At 41.4% G+C, this 17,500-nt stretch overlaps 1 pseudogene; it reads right to left on the minus strand.

Annotated features, from left to right (window-relative positions):
• Window positions 1-3,488: 3,488 nt before the first annotated feature.
• Window positions 3,489-17,500, minus strand: part of LOC115247693 (bone morphogenetic protein 1-like) — a 14,499-nt pseudogene continuing 487 nt past the window's right edge.

Consider the following 17,500-nt stretch of genomic DNA (forward strand, 5'->3'; position numbering starts at 1 on the left):
TTATTTTGAATTTAGGGGACCTGAAAAAATAAAGAAACGTAGTACAAATTGAGATGAATATCACATATATTTTAAGACCAAATTGACATTTTAAGGATACTCTAAAACAACAACAATGAATGAAAAGGTTGTTTTATTGACTTGACCCAAGCCTATAATCACCATTAGGTTAGGGTTAGGCCCGTACGGGCCACTAGTTTCTTTGCTAATTTCCCTGGTGGACACCCCCTAAAGGGATCAATAAAGTACTCTTGAATCTTGAATTAGGATATAAGTGTTGCTAATGAACACATGAATAATCAACTTTTGTAATTACCCCAGTTTCTAATCACATGATTTAGAGTAGTGAAATTCGACGTGTGCTGAAGAATTTTTAAGATTTGAAGGAATTTGAGTATTTCTTTTCTAAACAGTGTGATCCTTATTCTAAAATAAACCAGATGAACATTTGTAAGCACTTCAAACACTCAAGATTGGGCTCACAGTTTGTTTTTTAAGTGAAAATGGATCATTGGTCACTTTCTTTCACAGATGAAAATAAACCTAAAAGCAGTTTTACTGTGTGAGCAAAACTGTGAAAGCTGTAAAAACTTGTAAATATTTAATATAATTACAGTATCTCAAATTGGTCAAAAACATGATCAGACCATTAATTACTGTTTGCTGTAATTATAGCTCTAGAGATGACCAAGTAAAGAATGTCTTTTCACAATCTTTACAAGTTTAGTATCTCCATTTAAATGAAAGTTTAGCCTGTTGGTTCCCATAGAGACATGCCTATCAACACCAGGCATGAGCAAACACAGGAGCCCAGCCTAACAGTTTCGACCCTGCCTGTCTGTCTTTAGCTTTGGGGAGCCCATATGCCACTCCAGCCAGTGTCAGAGCAGACAAAGGGTACACTGGCAGGTCTCTATTTGGGTTGGCACTGCTCCATGCACCCTTCCTAACAGAATATCTCTGCAGCACAGGAGGGGGAATGCAGAGCTGTGGGTTGGGTAACATGCCCGAAACAAAAAGCACTAAGGATAAGACTTGCTTGTCCCCAGGCAATGTGGCAAAAGAGAAGAAGGGCATGAAATTATCTGAACAAGCCACGGCAAAGGCCCTGGCTTCCCACGGTGATTTACTGTAAAACATGAAGCAAACATCCAGGCAAACAAAGAAAGACACAGGTCCAAGAAGAAATTGATTCACCTCTGCAGAGCTGAAAGCAGAGCCTTGTCTGTTGATACAGCACTGGCAGCCATGCTCTCTCTTACGGACGCTCATATTGATCAAGCACCATCTCAAACACCAACCCTAACCCTAACCAAACACCAGAGCTGGACGCTGAACATCATAGCAACACGCTTCAGCACTGTGGGTTACTACAATGTGTCAGATCAAATCTTTAATCAGGAATAATCAAAACCTTCATGGTTCTGCCATGCTACATTCTTACATGGCAAATAAAACAGTAGCTCAAAGGAAGGACAGTTACATCAGTTTACCATAGTTATTACTCTTTTCTTCTGTTCTAAGTTCTCTTCTATATTTGAAAAACATAAATCCTGTTGGATGAAATAGGTTCAACATTTTTCTGTAAAGTGGCTTTATGAACTCAATGCATAGGGGCAGACATATATTTCTGTATATGGGCTATTTCTATAAAGATTCACTGTCAGCTTTCCACAAGGTGATTGCCATGACAACATGGAAGTTGACATGTGAAGAGGCCCTCAACCTTAAAAGATTGCATGAGCTAGCTGGGGGTGGGGAGAAAGAATATGTATACATCTGGAAAAAAGGAAAAAAAAGGCCGACACAGAGCTGGTTTTGATTCCAAACTGAGACGATAGTGTTTAGAAAGTGCACTTGCATCGTGTCCCATGTGTGCTCGCAGATCATATTTCACCACCAACTTTGGCTGACTAAAGACCTTCAAATTCCTAAATAGGCAGAACTTTCTATAGCAGGCCTGCAGCTGTGTGAAACACTCCCTCCTTTTGTTTATGCATGCAACTGAAGGTCAGAATGCAAGTTCATGCGCAACACTGAGGTCACATCCTGCACACGTCAGAGATGGAGCCCGAGTATTTCACTAACATATTTGTTAGCTCTCATGTACACAGACAACTCCCTGAGAAAATGCTGCACGTTGAGAGCCATGATGCTTTTGAAATGAAATTAAAGACTCAGTCACAGACTTTGAGTCAACTGCTCCTCAGAGAACTATTTTGGCCCTGCAACAAGCCAGCTGGGAAATGAATCCTCAAATCAACACCACAGATGACTGAAGACTAGAGCCCAGAACAGGGCTTGTCGTGAGGCTTTTTATGGAGGATTTCTTCTTCTGGTGTTTTTAAGAAAATATGCAATACAAAAAGGCAGCAAAACATCTGGCGTTAATATGAAATGAGGTCAGCTGGCAACAAAATCAAGTGTGAGTTTAAATATGACAAATTTGCAGGTAAACTAGAGCAATAATAGTCTTTTCATCAAGAAGTTGTAAAAGAACTGGTCATGAGAGAGCAAAAGCTTTCAAACATGTAAAAGGAATAATGTAGAAATAACTAGAAGTTATTTAGCATTTAGCATTTTATTACCAAACTTCTTGTGTGTCTATGGGAGAGTCCCCACATTTGCTGTGACATCATGAATGTTGTAAATTAGGTAACCAACCCATCCTACTAATCACCAAAGCTTCCTGAAGGGGTCTAACGGAGCTTAATGAGCTGATTCATAAGATGAACCAAAGCTTTTACAAGAAGCTTCCCTGCTGGTTTGGCCCCAGCGACAACTTAAGTGAGAAAGTCGATCAGGCCGCGGTTGTTCTATCTGGAATAAACCTGTGATCATTCTTTACTTGGTTTTCTAGACAATAACGACTAAACTAGGAGACTAACTGCTAAAGTTTGTGAATTACTGATAGACTATCAAAATAATGACTAAAGTAGGAGATTCCAGATTAAAATAAAATGCATTAAGGCTATTCTATAATGTCAGAACACTTTAAACTTTTAAATAAACAAATCTACACTAATTGACTATAGTTTTAAAGAAGAGAATGTAAAAGGAATGGAAATGTCAGATTCAAAGTTATTTTATGGAGCATATTTAATTTCTCCTTACCATTAGTATTATCAATACAGCACTAAGAAATTAAAGATTTATGGAATCATATCTCATTTCAACCTTGGACCCTGTCGTCATGAAAACAGATTTTTTTACCATTTCAGTCAAAGAGATCTTGGCAGAGGGTAGTAAAATAATTCTCCTGAAAATCTATGAGTTTGATGCCCTTACAGATGCAACACTAAACCTTTATACAAACATAATGTCCTCATTGTTCGGATTCCAATGTTGTTATTATTTCCACTCATCGTACAGATGAGGCCAATAGAGAAATATACTAAACTGCATAGCTGTAGTACAGTTGTTACATTTGTGAGATTAAAGAAAAGAATATAATCAAAAAGCTGTGAAACAGTTAAACCTGACTTTTAATTACCACCATTTTTAATATCACATTTTTAAAAAACCCACATATTTGGTGATTACCTTGAGAATGTATTCCTGGCATAGTGCATGATGCTGTCAAAGTCATAGACCTCTCCTAAAGAATCCACTTCACCAGGCTCCATCTTTAGAAAGTTATATTCCTGTCCTGTAAGAGAAGAACATCAATGGAAAAACTATGAACAGACAATGCAATTTAATGTATTTATGTAGGGGAATTTCTGATATATGAGACCACAACATAGATAGCTGAGGCTGAGATTCAACAAAAATGGTTGTGGGATCTAATTCGATGTGCCTAGAACCATATTTCTTTGTTCTCGCTACATGATTGCGAAGAGGTCTGTAAACTTACCAGGCTGAATGTTTTCCCTAATAATGCTGACGTGTTCGTCTCTGTCAGGCCGTGTGTGTTCATGCCAGAATCCAATCACATGACCCAGTTCATGCACCACAATTCCAAACTTGTCACAGTTTTTCCCCAATTGATATGGCCTGAGGCCCACCTCCACGACGACCCACATAGGAGCAACACCTGTCAATGCACAGCCATGCTTTAGCAACGTCAACATTTGAAATCTGCCCGAAAAAATCAAGAGTGGAAATTAGAGAAAGTTTCCCTGGAGAAGAGAAAAGTGTGCTTTAATGCCTATTAGTCACAATATTTCGTATTTATTGGTTTTCTGCACAAAATTAGGTTTTATGTTTTCTTTCAAAAACTCAAACCTTTAACAGATCGGTATTCAACTATCCTAAAACTATTATGTTGTGTACCAAGCATGTAATAATAACCTTGTCAAAAGAATATCCGATCTGTTTAACACACCCATCATTGGCACATGCAGCAGTGACATTCATTAACACGCCTGCTAATGGCAGGTGCTAGAGGGGTTAGGGTTAAGGTTAGGGTTTACTGCGGTAGGGTTAGGGTTTACTGCGGTAGAGTTAGGGTTTACTGTGGTAGGGTTAGGGTTTACTGCGGTAGGGTTAGGGTTTACTGCGGTAGAGTTAGGGTTTACTGTGGTAGGGTTAGGGTTTACTGCGGTAGGGTTAGGGTTTACTGCGGTAGAGTTAGGGTTAGGGTTAGGGTTTACTGCGGTAGGGTTAGGGTTAGGGTTTACTGCGGTAGGGTTAGGGTTTACTGCGGTAGGGTTAGGGTTTACTGCGGTAGGGTTAGGGTTAGGGTTTACTGCGGTAGGGTTAGGGTTAGGGTTTACTGTGGTAGGGTTAGGGTTTACTGCGGTAGGGTTAGGGTTTACTGCGGTAGGGTTAGGGTTAGGGTTTACTGTGGTAGGGTTAGGGTTTACTGCGGTAGGGTTAGGGTTTACTGCGGTAGGGTTAGGGTTAGGGTTTACTGTGGTAGGGTTAGGGTTTACTGCGGTAGGGTTAGGGTTTACTGCGGTAGGGTTAGGGTTAGGGTTTACTGTGGTAGGGTTAGGGTTTACTGCGGTAGGGTTAGGGTTTACTGCGGTAGGGTTAGGGTTTACTGCGGTAGGGTTAGGGTTTACTGCGGTAGGGTTAGGGTGAGGGTTAGGGTTAGGGTTAGGGTTTACTGTGGTAGGGTTAGGGTTTACTGCGGTAGGGTTAGGGTTAGGGTTTACTGTGGTAGGGTTAGGGTTTACTGTGGTAGGGTTAGGGTTTACTGTGGTAAGGTTAGGGTTTACTGTCAGGCACACAAATCACCGTCCAGCGGGCCAGACGGCCTGTCTGGAAGGCCGACCAACCTCTCCTGCGACACCTTGAACTTTGCACAGGATAGATGGAGGCCTGCCCCCATGTGGCTAACGTCATCTCATCTCAACAGTAAAGGTCAATAGTTGAATAGAGAACTTTTTTAAACTTTCTTTTAATTTTTTTGAACGATGAATATCATTGGCTAAAAGAAATCACTAAATTCAATTGATTGCCTGACAAATGATTTTTGTAAATGGTCTACACTTTAGAGTGTAGAGTTTAGCAACAGCAAAACCAAAACCAGTAAAAAAATGCTTCCCAGAGTTAAGCTAGTCTTCAATAAGGAGTAATATAGGAGTAATCTCCCAAAAACTCACCCGCATGGTCTGTAGGTAAACACAATGTAGCTCTCCTCCTGTGTCCTCTCTATAAAGGTTACGCAGGTGTGTTTCTCCCAGTGCCGCATGGCCTGACGGAATATCGCCCGCTGACTGCCTAAATACGAGGGCAGAGGGCTGAGATCATACAAAAATAGGCACATGCTCACACCACGCACGCACACACACACACACACACACACATACATGCTCGCACGCACACATGCTCGCACGCACGCACACACACACATGCTCACACGCACGCACACACACACACACACATACATGCTCGCACGCACACACATGCTCGCACGCTCGCGCACACACACATGCTCGCACGCACGCGCACACACACACACGCTCGCACGCACGCACACACACACATTAATAACTTTTAATAAGATGCAGAATTGGATCAAGAATTTTTGAAAATTGTGAATTGTGCTGTCAGAATATGAATATATGCCTCATCGTTTAGAACTGCAGCAATATCATAAATATATCCAATTAAAAGTTCTATCATTAAAAAATTAAACAAATTTAAAAAATTACATAATATGAAAATGCACAGTAAAGACCCCCCCCCCCCCCAAATCAATTCTCAATAATAATAGTTACGTACCACTAAAGTTTCCACTGATGACATATGGAATAACACTTCAGGCCAAACACGTTCCGGTCTGGAAGTGGCAGCTCTTTTCCTGCGATGTGAACCATGTCTATTTTGACTAGTTTTACTAGTGGAGGCTGGAGATGAACAAGACAAGAATCCAAAAAGAAAATCAATTATGTCCCGAATCAGGTAGTTCTCCAAAAATACATTTAGATATCTGTTATCTTGAGAGATAGATTTTCCTTTTAAGCTTTCATCTAAAACCACAACTGTCTGGCATCAGGACGTTAATGTGATTACCACAGAGGAGTAAAATGGAGCAACTCATAAATATACATATAAATATATAACATATAAATGGAGCAACTTAGATCCTTAAAGTTCCTGGTAAAAACACTTTGCAGTAAAACTATGCGACTGTCTCAGTTCATGCAAAGCAAATGGCGCTTCAGGAAATCATTTAAATCGAAATAAAAAGTTTGTAATGTGTACTGTACCAGCAAATTGAAGGTTATATATATATATATATATATATATATATATATATATATATATAGACTTCAGAGAAGGGAGGATTCGCTCTCCAATACTGCTGGATGAATCCACAACCACCTGACAGAGCTTTTACTAGTTAGGGTGGCAACCATACTGCTTTCATTTTTAGATATTGTTTTAACAAAAACGTCGATTTCATTTAGTCATCTACTTTTTGTTCCCATGAAAAGTTAAATAGGGCACGGAAACAGCAGAAGTAAAATATTGAGAGTTTCTCTGCATGAGCAAAGTGAAGTCGAGCTTTTATTTAAACTGAAATGGGCTCATCATGGTTGAGGAGCTGTAATCAGAACGTTTAAGATTCTTTCAGTCCACGCTAACCCTAACAACAAATAACCTAAAACCAAAACCTTCACAGAGAAATGTGCTTAACTTTAACTTCAACTCAACTTTATTGATCCCTTTGGGACGACTCCCAGAGTCTCCATACATTTCCCTTGGGTGCCCAATTCACCTGTGGACTGAATTCAAAATTGCATCAGGATTCTGTACTGAGCAACTGATTTATTAAAACAAAAAGTCTATATTTTAATCTAAATTTAATCCTGATGGCTCCTGTAATTAGAGCTATACAAATAATAGATGAGTGATATTAACATGCTAACAATGGGACAGCAAGAATTCTTCCAAATGGAAAGGTGAAGTAAGCTGTTATCAATGCTGTGAAGCCCCCACCACTAATGCTCGTGCCTCTAGGACTACGCTTGCTCCACCCACACCTCCACCTGCTGTTCAGACTCTCCAGACCATCCCAACATGTGTGAACACATCTGATGCAGACATTCTTCTGCTGTTTGTTGCATGTGTGAACAGACCGATGTGACGCACCTGCGTAGATGATTCTCTGAAGATCTTCGGAACGGTACAGTTGTAAAGCTAAGTGTTTAGCTAAGCAATTCAAAAATTAAACCCTAAGCTTTGGTATGAGATCCATTAAGAGTGGTTGCACACGGTCTCGACTGCAGCAAATGAAGCTCCACCATCAACATGAAGCTCCACCATCAACATGAAGCTCCACCATCCACCATCAACATGAAGCTCCACCATCCACATGAAGCTCCACCATCCACCATCAACATGAAGCTCCACCATCCACATGAAGCTCCACCATCAACATGAAGCTCCACCATCACCATGAAGCTCCACCATCCACCATCAACATGAAGCTCCACCATCCACATGAAGCTCCACCATCAACATGAAGCTCCACCATCACCATGAAGCTCCACCATCCACATGAAGCTCCACCATCAACATGAAGCTCCACCATCCACCATCAACATGAAGCTCCACCATCCACATGAAGCTCCACCATCCACCATCAACATGAAGCTCCACCATCCACATGAAGCTCCACCATCAACATGAAGCTCCACCATCACCATGAAGCTCCACCATCCACATGAAGCTCCACCATCCACATGAAGCTCCACCATCAACATGAAGCTCCACCATCCACATGAAGCTCCACCATCCACATGAAGCTCCACCATCCACATGAAGCTCCACCATCCACCATCAACATGAAGCTCCACCATCCACCATCAACATGAAGCTCCACCATCAACATGAATCTCTACCATCAACATGAAGGTCCACCATCAACATGCAGCTCCACCATCAACATGAAGCTCCACCATCAACATGCAGCTCCACCATCCACATGCAGCTCCACCATCCACATGCAGCTCCACCATCCACATGAAGCTCCACCATCCACATGAAGCTCCACCATCAACATGAAGCTCCACCATCCACCATCAATATGAAGCTCCACCATCCACCATCCACATGCAGCTCCACCATCAACATGAAGCTCCACCATCAACATGAAGCTCCACCATCCACCATCACCATGAAGCTCCACCATCACCATGAAGCTCCACCATCAACCATGAAGCTCCACCATCAACATGAAGCTCCCCCATCCACCATCACCATGAAGCTCCACCATCACCATGAAGCTCCACCATCAACATGCAGCTCCACCATCACCATGAAGCTCCACCATCAACATGAAGCTCCACCGTTCACCATGAAGCTCCACCATCAACATGCAGCTCCACCATCCACCATCACCATGAAGCTCCACCATCAACATGAAGCTCCACCCATCCACCATCACCATGAAGCTCCACCATCACCATGAAGCTCCACCATCACCATGAAGCTCCACCATCACCATGAAGCTCCACCATCACCATGAAGCTCCACCATCCACATGCAGCTCCACCATCAACATGAAGCTCCACCATCCACCATCACCATGAAGCTCCACCATCAACATGAAGCTCCACCATCCACCATCACCATGAAGCTCCACCATCACCATGAAGCTCCGCCATCACCATGAAGCTCCCACCATCACCATGAAGCTCCGCCATCACCATGAAGCCCACCATCCACATGCAGCTCCAACCCATCAACAGGAAGCTCCACCATCAACATGAAGGCTCCACCATCCACATGCAGCTCCACCACAACATGAAGCTCCACCATCAACATGAAGCTCCACCATCCACAATGCAGCTCCACCATCAACATGAAGCTCCACCATCAACATGAAGCTCCACCATCAACATGCAGCTCCACCATCCACATGCAGCTCCACCATCCACATGCAGCTCCACCATCACCATGAAGCTCCACCATCAACATGAAGCTCCACCATCCACATGAAGCTCCACCATCCACCATCACCATGAAGCTCCACCATCAACATGAAAGCTCCACCATCAACATGCATCTCCCAACATCACCATGAAGCTCCACCATCACCATGAAGCTCCACCATCACCCATGAAGCTCCACCATCAAATGAGCTCCACCATCACCATGAAGCTCCACCATCCACCATCACCATGAAGCTCCACCATCACCATGAAGCTCCACCATCAACATGAAGCTCCACCATCCACCATCACCATGAAGCTCCACCATCACCATGAAGCTCCACCATCAACATGAAGCTCCACCATCACCATGAAGCTCCACCATCAACATGAATCTCTACCATCAACATGCAGCTCCACCATCAACATGAAGCTCCACCATCAACATGAAGCTCCACCATCCACCATCACCATGAAGCTCCACCATCACCATGAAGCTCCACCATCACCATGAAAGCTCCACCATCACCATGAATCTCTAACCATCAACATGAAGCTCCACCATCACCATGAAGCTCCACCATCAACATGAAGCTCCACCATCCACCATCACCATGAAGCTCCACCATCAACATGAAGCTCCACCATCACCATGAAGCTCCACCATCACCATGCATCTCCACCATCACCATGAAGCTCCACCATCACCATGAAGCTCCACCATCACCATGAAGCTCCACCATCCACCATCACCATGAAGCTCCACCATCACCATGAAGCTCCACCATCACCATGAAGCTCCACCATCACCATGAAGCTCCACCATCAACATGAATCTCTACCATCAACATGCAGCTCCACCATCAACATGAAGCTCCACCATCAACATGAAGCTCCACCATCCACCATCACCATGAAGCTCCACCATCACCATGAAGCTCCACCATCACCATGAAGCTCCACCATCACCATGAAGCTCCACCATCAACATGAAGCTCCACCATCCACCATCACCATGAAGCTCCACCATCACCATGAAGCTCCACCATCACCATGAAGCTCCACCATCAACATGAAGCTCCACCATCAACATGAAGCTCCACCATCAACATGCATCTCCACCATCACCATGAAGCTCCACCATCACCATGAAGCTCCACCATCACCATGAAGCTCCACCATCACCATGTAGCTCCACCATCATCATGCATCTTAATCTTAACAGGTTTGTGAAATCCATTTCTCCACTGAGTCACAGCTGTTTCTTAAATGCTGCGTTTAAGAAAACCAAGATATAACAAAGCCTTTTAAATACTAACAATAACTAGGGGGAAATTTTGAATGTGTTACTTCTGACGTTCTTACCTGATTCTGTGTGATTAATAATCTTGATCGTTCTCTGAGCCCAGTCTATTATTCTGTCCACCTTAAACATCTGCAAGTCCTCTTCATCCAGGGCGATGTCTCCCAGAAAGGCAGCTGAAAGAAACAGACGTTGATGGCGAGTGTGAGAGAGTTTTAATCGGAAGCATCCATGCGAGTAGCTCGGATCGCTTCCTGCTTCTCAGACTGAGTAGGAGGATGCGTAGCGGCACAGTCAAAAATAAATAGATCTTTACTCTCCTTGCCTTGGAATAGAAAGATTTATGAAAATAGATGTCTGCATTTTGTGAAGCAATTAATCGAGGAATCCCTCCGTCAAGGTGTTATCAAAAACCTCACTGTGCTTAGATGGAATTGATGGCTTAATGAATTTTAGCAAATGTGGCACAACGATGTTGTCTGGAAGAGGTAATGCGGGGTGCCTTGTACAAGTAACAGCTCCATAATTAGGGCAAGAAGAAAGAAAATAAGCAAGGTTTATAACTGAGGAATGTTCTTTATGGGGTTCTGAAGTAAACGGCCTGTTTCTATGAAGGATAGGCTCGTCTTCTCTGCAGGGTGAGACAGAGCTGAGCTTTACAAGCTTTTAACACCAGCATGCCTGGAGCATTTATGGCCCCGCTTGTAAGCAGAAGTTGGAGAGGAGTTTGAAAGAGGGTGGAGGGGTGTTGGGGTTTTTATGCAATGTGGTCCTACCATGTCAACTCAGGAGAAAAGGAATAAGTAACATGTAACCAGTAGCCCTGAATAGATAGAGCAGTTAAAATAGAGTTAAAAAACACAGACGAGTGCCATCTGAACAATTTTGGGAGTTAATGTGGTAGAGAGCAGACCAACTCCAGGGGAACTCCTGGGCAACCACTCAACTGTACAGTTAATGGGAACTATTTACAGAAAGGCTTCTCAAGAGTCAGAATCAGTGATTCTTTAAACTTATTTAAGCTTCCATCCAAAAAAGAAATTGCAAAAAAAGACTTACTACAAGTTTAAAACAGCAACGAACAAACTTAACAAAGCCTACCGAATATGTGAGTGCATGCGTAGAAGATGGCTGTTTGGGTGATTAGAAGCCATTTAAAAAGACCACTGTTAGCAAGAATGAGCATGAACTGGGGACAGGGTTAAACTCAGGAGGTCAAAAGGATTTCCTAATTTGTGCTTTCAAACAGAAAAAAACACCACTTTGTCTAAATCCCTTCGAAAAAAGTCACAATCAGCTCCGAACCAGAAAGATAGTGCCAAGAACGCTGATCATTTCTAAAGGTAACCATGTGTCATTGTCATAAGACAGGCACACTTGCTAGGGAAGCATACCTTTTATAGTCTATGTTTACCTTTTTTAAATACAGCGGACAAATACTTAATTAAAATTGATGTTGCATAAGAGTTGAATAAAAAACATATTCAGAACCCTTTGACTTCTTCTATATCTAAAAGCTTAATGTGCAGTTTCATTTTTAACGAACATGCGGTGTCAGACTGTGATTAAGAGTAAACCAGGTTCAGATTTGGCTCCGAAGGGTGACAGGAGTCTTCTCCTAATCAGACGTTACTCTGATGAAGGCAGACCGCTTAATCTGTAGCACCATTGTTCTCAGACAACAGGGGCGATTGAAGTGAGCAAATGCATGGCCCGCTGGCTTTAAGACTCCCCCATGCACAGCAGTCGTCTTGGAGACGCAGTGGCAGGTTTATGGAAGGACTCACAAGGATATTGAATGAATTCCCCCTGCCTGACTATAATTATCCACACACACATGGTCTTCAGCATTCTTTAGTACACAAATCTAGGCTGGGATTGAGCATAGACTGAAAAAATGGGATGAGGGTGAGTGTCTAGACATTTCTGTATTGACATGAAGTCAAAAGACTTGGGTATTTTAGATGGAAAAACCCAGTAAATATGGCAGATTTCATGATTACCTTAGAGGATCATGCTCCATCACTTGCCAAGCCTTTTTCATAATCAAAATCACAACAGCTGGAGTGATAATCTCTGGACAGAACACATAATAAAACTACATTTTAGTTCAAGTTTTATTCAGGAAAACAGGAAAAGAATCATAGAAATGTGTGTCATGAATGTATTGCACTTGTGAAAAAATAGCTTTTGATTTATTTTTATATTTAATGTGAAAATAAGTTAGCACTACCCATCAATTTAATGTAATCCAACTCAATATAATCCTTCTGATCTCAGACTGACCCCATCAATCAGTGCTGTCAGATTACACATCAGATCTCAGCCAAATTAATCCCATTGATTAACGGGATTCAGTCATTTGTGCCCTAACCGCGACCTCCACCAGTGTCAAATACTCCGGGACTTTGCTAATAAATCTTCTTGTGTGAACACCAAACCACAACATCTGCCACTGAAACATGCACAAATATCACTACTAAGCTTGAAGAGATTCCAAAGGCAGCCTATATTAAGAGTGAGACTGCCTCTGCTGCATATTTACTGCTCGCTGTGCTTATGGAGACCGTCTCTTTATACATGACCCAATGGTGACAAAGCCTGGCCAATATGTAGGAATGCATTACAATACCGTGGCACCGCCTTTCACAGTGTTTGGTAAGTAACATTCCATTTGAATTTCAATGGTAGCCAAAGTGTGGCATTAAGGTGATCACCATCTGATGACAGTATAGGCATACAACTATAGTGTCCAAAGTATCACTTTTCAGGTTTCATTCTGCACCAACCTTCTCCACCATACTGACTAGTTTGGGAGAAACCCTCCAAACACTACATGGAAAAACAGAACAGCTTTTGTAAGAAGAATACAGGCAAAGGGCATAGATATATCATGCTTCTTGCTATAGAATGTCATGAAAAACATGTATAAAAAACTGTATATTGGTGCCTTCTGCATCGCCATAGAAACAACCATGTGAAATCAAGTTATTTTGCTGAGATGTACTCAGCCGAGGCCCGTGAAGGCACAAAGTCTACTAATATATTAGCAAATGATCTAATTGTTTTCAGTACAAGACTGAAACTTCACCAGAAGAAATTTGAGATCAAAAGTGACTCACAGTTGCCAAAGAAAAGCTTAAGTCTTATTACTTACAACTGTAAGTGGCTTTAAATGCAGAGGACACAGCAAGACTCACCTTTAACATTTCACACTCCATCAAGCTCATTATCTGATTCCATCCTGCGGCTCATTCCTGCTGCTGATACACCCCAACTCACAGAACATTTCTGTTTTAATGGCAACAATACAGTGTTGAGCCCCTTATATCGATGAATAATTCATTTGTCAGACTTTCACCTTTTACAAACATGTGTGTTGATCACTACCTCCCAATTTTAATGAACTCCTGCATATGCACAAATGAATATTAAATGCATAAAGTATGAGGCAACAGATCTTTGACTAATTTAGAAGTATGAAGCAAAGAAAATTGTTGACATTAACACTCAATATAGTCATATAAAGTCCATTTAAATGAGCGCTCTTAAATTTGATTTTTTGCATCCTCCATTGATGCAATGGAAGATTATGGATAATTATTACGTACTTGTAACAACAAACATATTGTTTCAACTAATGCACTGAGATTATGCCAATAGATTTGCACCCTAATGACCTGAAGCCTGCAGAGAGAACTGGCTCGGGTCTTCTCATGTAAAAAAACAAACAGCGTGGGCTCAACGATACCGCCTGAATACCACGATAAAAGGAAAGTAGCTGCTCAAGTGTTGCTCACAGGCATATTAGGGTCCCACAGAGGACCCCATCCCACTACAGGACTGGGGGCTGCAGCTAGCTAAAAGGTGCCATTTGTCTTGCGTATTATTTAAATAAATAAATAAATAAAAAACCCTAACCCTAAAAATAACCCTCAAAACAAACAAACAAAAACTTAAATCAACAATAATTCTGTTCATGCCAGAAAACGTAACCCAAGCCATGTGTTAGAATTAAATATGCAATTTTAGGACGAATCACTTCTAGCAGATATAAAGAAGCTAAAGTGTTGTGTAGGTTAACAATTAACTTCTAATCAGAAATGACTCTTCATTGATTCAACTTCTAAAATGTTGCAAAAGGAATGACCCAAATGCCAGGAAAGTCAGAAATCCATACAGTGAAGGACACAACTTGCAATAACCAAATTTGGATAAGATTCCCTGAGCCTTCGTGAATGGCCTGCACTCGCCTCTCCTCGGCTGCTGTGACACCTCCCAGATGTGTTTTCTGTTGGCCTTTCTAAGCTGAATGACCTAGAGTTCCTGTAAAGTGTTTGAACCATGAAGGAGAGAGAAAACCCTACTTCAATAAGAGAACAAGAGACCAAGAACAGAAGTAAAGTCATAGGTTGAAAATGCAGATGATGGCACAGGCAGACAAAGCTGTCTTTGGAATCTTTAATTAGATTAATATATTAGTTTTATAGGCTATATGCACGTCAACACTTTTACAGATAAGGACTATTTTTCATCCGTTTTTTGTAAAATAGTGAGTGGATCTAAATCCCAACAGTTGCCAGAGTCTTAAGTAAGTCTCTGGGATGTTGCCAAGATTTAAGTTCTGCAAACTCAGGAATTTTCCACTGGTTTAATTCCTAAACAGATGGAGTTGCTTCAGTGTTATTTCTCCGCTCACCCAAATCAATGGAATTTTTTCTAATCTCGTTATTTATTTCCGAGCAAAGGTGAATATTTTTGGATACCTTCTGACACGGGGATAAGACACCAACAGGAGTCTTTTTATGTCCGTTTAATTTATCATTCAGATGAGTGATAGAATTGTTTTCCTTTCTTTCAAAGTGGAGAAATGACTGCATACAGTAAGTCGAGTAAAGGGTCGAGCATGAGAGCGTCACACAGATGTAAACTCTATCAGGGGGGAGGAGGTGGACAACAAAAACGCTGACTTCAATGTTCCAGAATTACAGAGACACACTTTGCAGTGCATGATGGGAAAATAAAGAAAATAATCAAAAAACAGTTGACCCTACACTAGTGGGAGTATATTAAATATAGTCTCTGGCATAACTAACAGAGAACAAATAGAATGTTAGAACGATCTTCCATTTTGCATAATCATGGCAGGAAAAGCAGGCCGACAAAGCAGACGAGTAATCTGTGCAGGTTAACAACCACTGGCTGTCTGCAAATTAGCAACACACACAAGAGTGACATTAGGAAATCAGATAAACAGCACATCTATATCCAGTAAATCTACTCAGATGATGCAAAACACTGGTGCCTTGAATCACCCAAGTTAAACGCTGAAGCAAAACAGGAAGTAACATCTTCAGTGATGACTTCATTGGACAAAGAACTTTTGCAATCTAACCTTTGCTGTGTTTATTCAAACTACAAAAAACTCAGCCACAGTGCAGTCTTTAAGCCTCCCTGGATAGTTCATTTCATGAAAGGAATTTGGAAGAAAACTTAAAGTCAGGCAGCAGATTCAAAGAGCCAAGCTGTGAATTGGACTTGAGTCCTCCGCAGAAAGACTTTCAGGACTTTAGGTCATTTAAACTGAGATCAACTGTCTTTATCTGGAACCTGGAATACTTTCATCATTTAAACTGAGATCAACTGTCTTTATCTGGAACCTGGAATACTTTCATCATTTAAAACTGAGATCAACTGTCTTTATCTGGAACCTGGATACTTTCATCATTAAACTGACATCAACTGTCTTTATCTGGAACCTGGAATACTTTCATCACTTAAACTGAGATCAACTGTCTTTATCTGGAACCTGGAATACTTTCATCACTTAAACTGAGATCAACTGTCTTTATCTGGAACCTGGAATACTTTCATCACTTAAACTGAGATCAACTGTCTTTATCTGGAACCTGGAATATTTTCATCATTTAAACTGAGATCAACTGTCTTTATCTGGAACCTGGAATACTTTCATCATTTACACTGAGATCAACTGTCTTTATCTGGAACCTGGAATACTTTTCATCACTTAACTGAGATCAACTGTCTTTATCTGGAACCTGGAATACTTTCATCACTTAAACTGAGATCAACTGTCTTAATCTGGAACCTGGAATACTTTCATCACTTAAACTGAGATCAACTGTCTTTATCTGGAACCTGGAAACGTTCATCACTTAAACTGAGATCAACTGTCTTTATCTGGAACCTGGAATACTTTCATCATTAAAACTGAGATCAACTGTCTTTATCTGGAACCTGGAATACTTTCATCACTTAAACTGAGATCAACTGTCTTTATCTGGAACCTGGAATACTTTCAATCACGTAAACTGAGATCAACTGTCTTTATCTGGAACCTGGAATACTTTCACCAGGCTGCTCTCCCAGAGGGATTTGGCAAGACATTTAATTCATTGTACTCATACAAATGCACGCAAATGAAAGATCAGAAGAGCAATTTGGATCTACTTTTACCAGACATAGACCGGTTTATGGTCAGGAGAGGTAAAACAGACATTTTTATCCAGTGCCACGTGACAAGTGTCATCACATTTATTGGTGTATCATTTCAAAGAACCGCTGTACTTTTGTCTCTTCTTAAACAAGCTTTGTTTTAGCCCATCTGTGAAAAGCCAGTGGAAAACTATTGGTACAGCGACAAAATGGTCATTAAAAAGGATCCGAATTCTGCACTAAAGTTTCTTTTTCCTTTGTTTGCAGACAGCTGGAGACACTTTAAAGGACAGAAGAAGATTTGCTACAAACAGCAGGATGCAACTTTTCAGAAATAACCAAAACTTTACCGTGTGGGAAAAATTAAGAAAGACATTTTTCGAACGTTTATCGCCCCCCCGAAAAAAGA

The sequence above is a fragment of the Takifugu rubripes genome, chromosome 21 (genome assembly GCF_901000725.2).
Source record: "Takifugu rubripes chromosome 21, fTakRub1.2, whole genome shotgun sequence".
Taxonomy (NCBI): domain Eukaryota; kingdom Metazoa; phylum Chordata; class Actinopteri; order Tetraodontiformes; family Tetraodontidae; genus Takifugu; species Takifugu rubripes.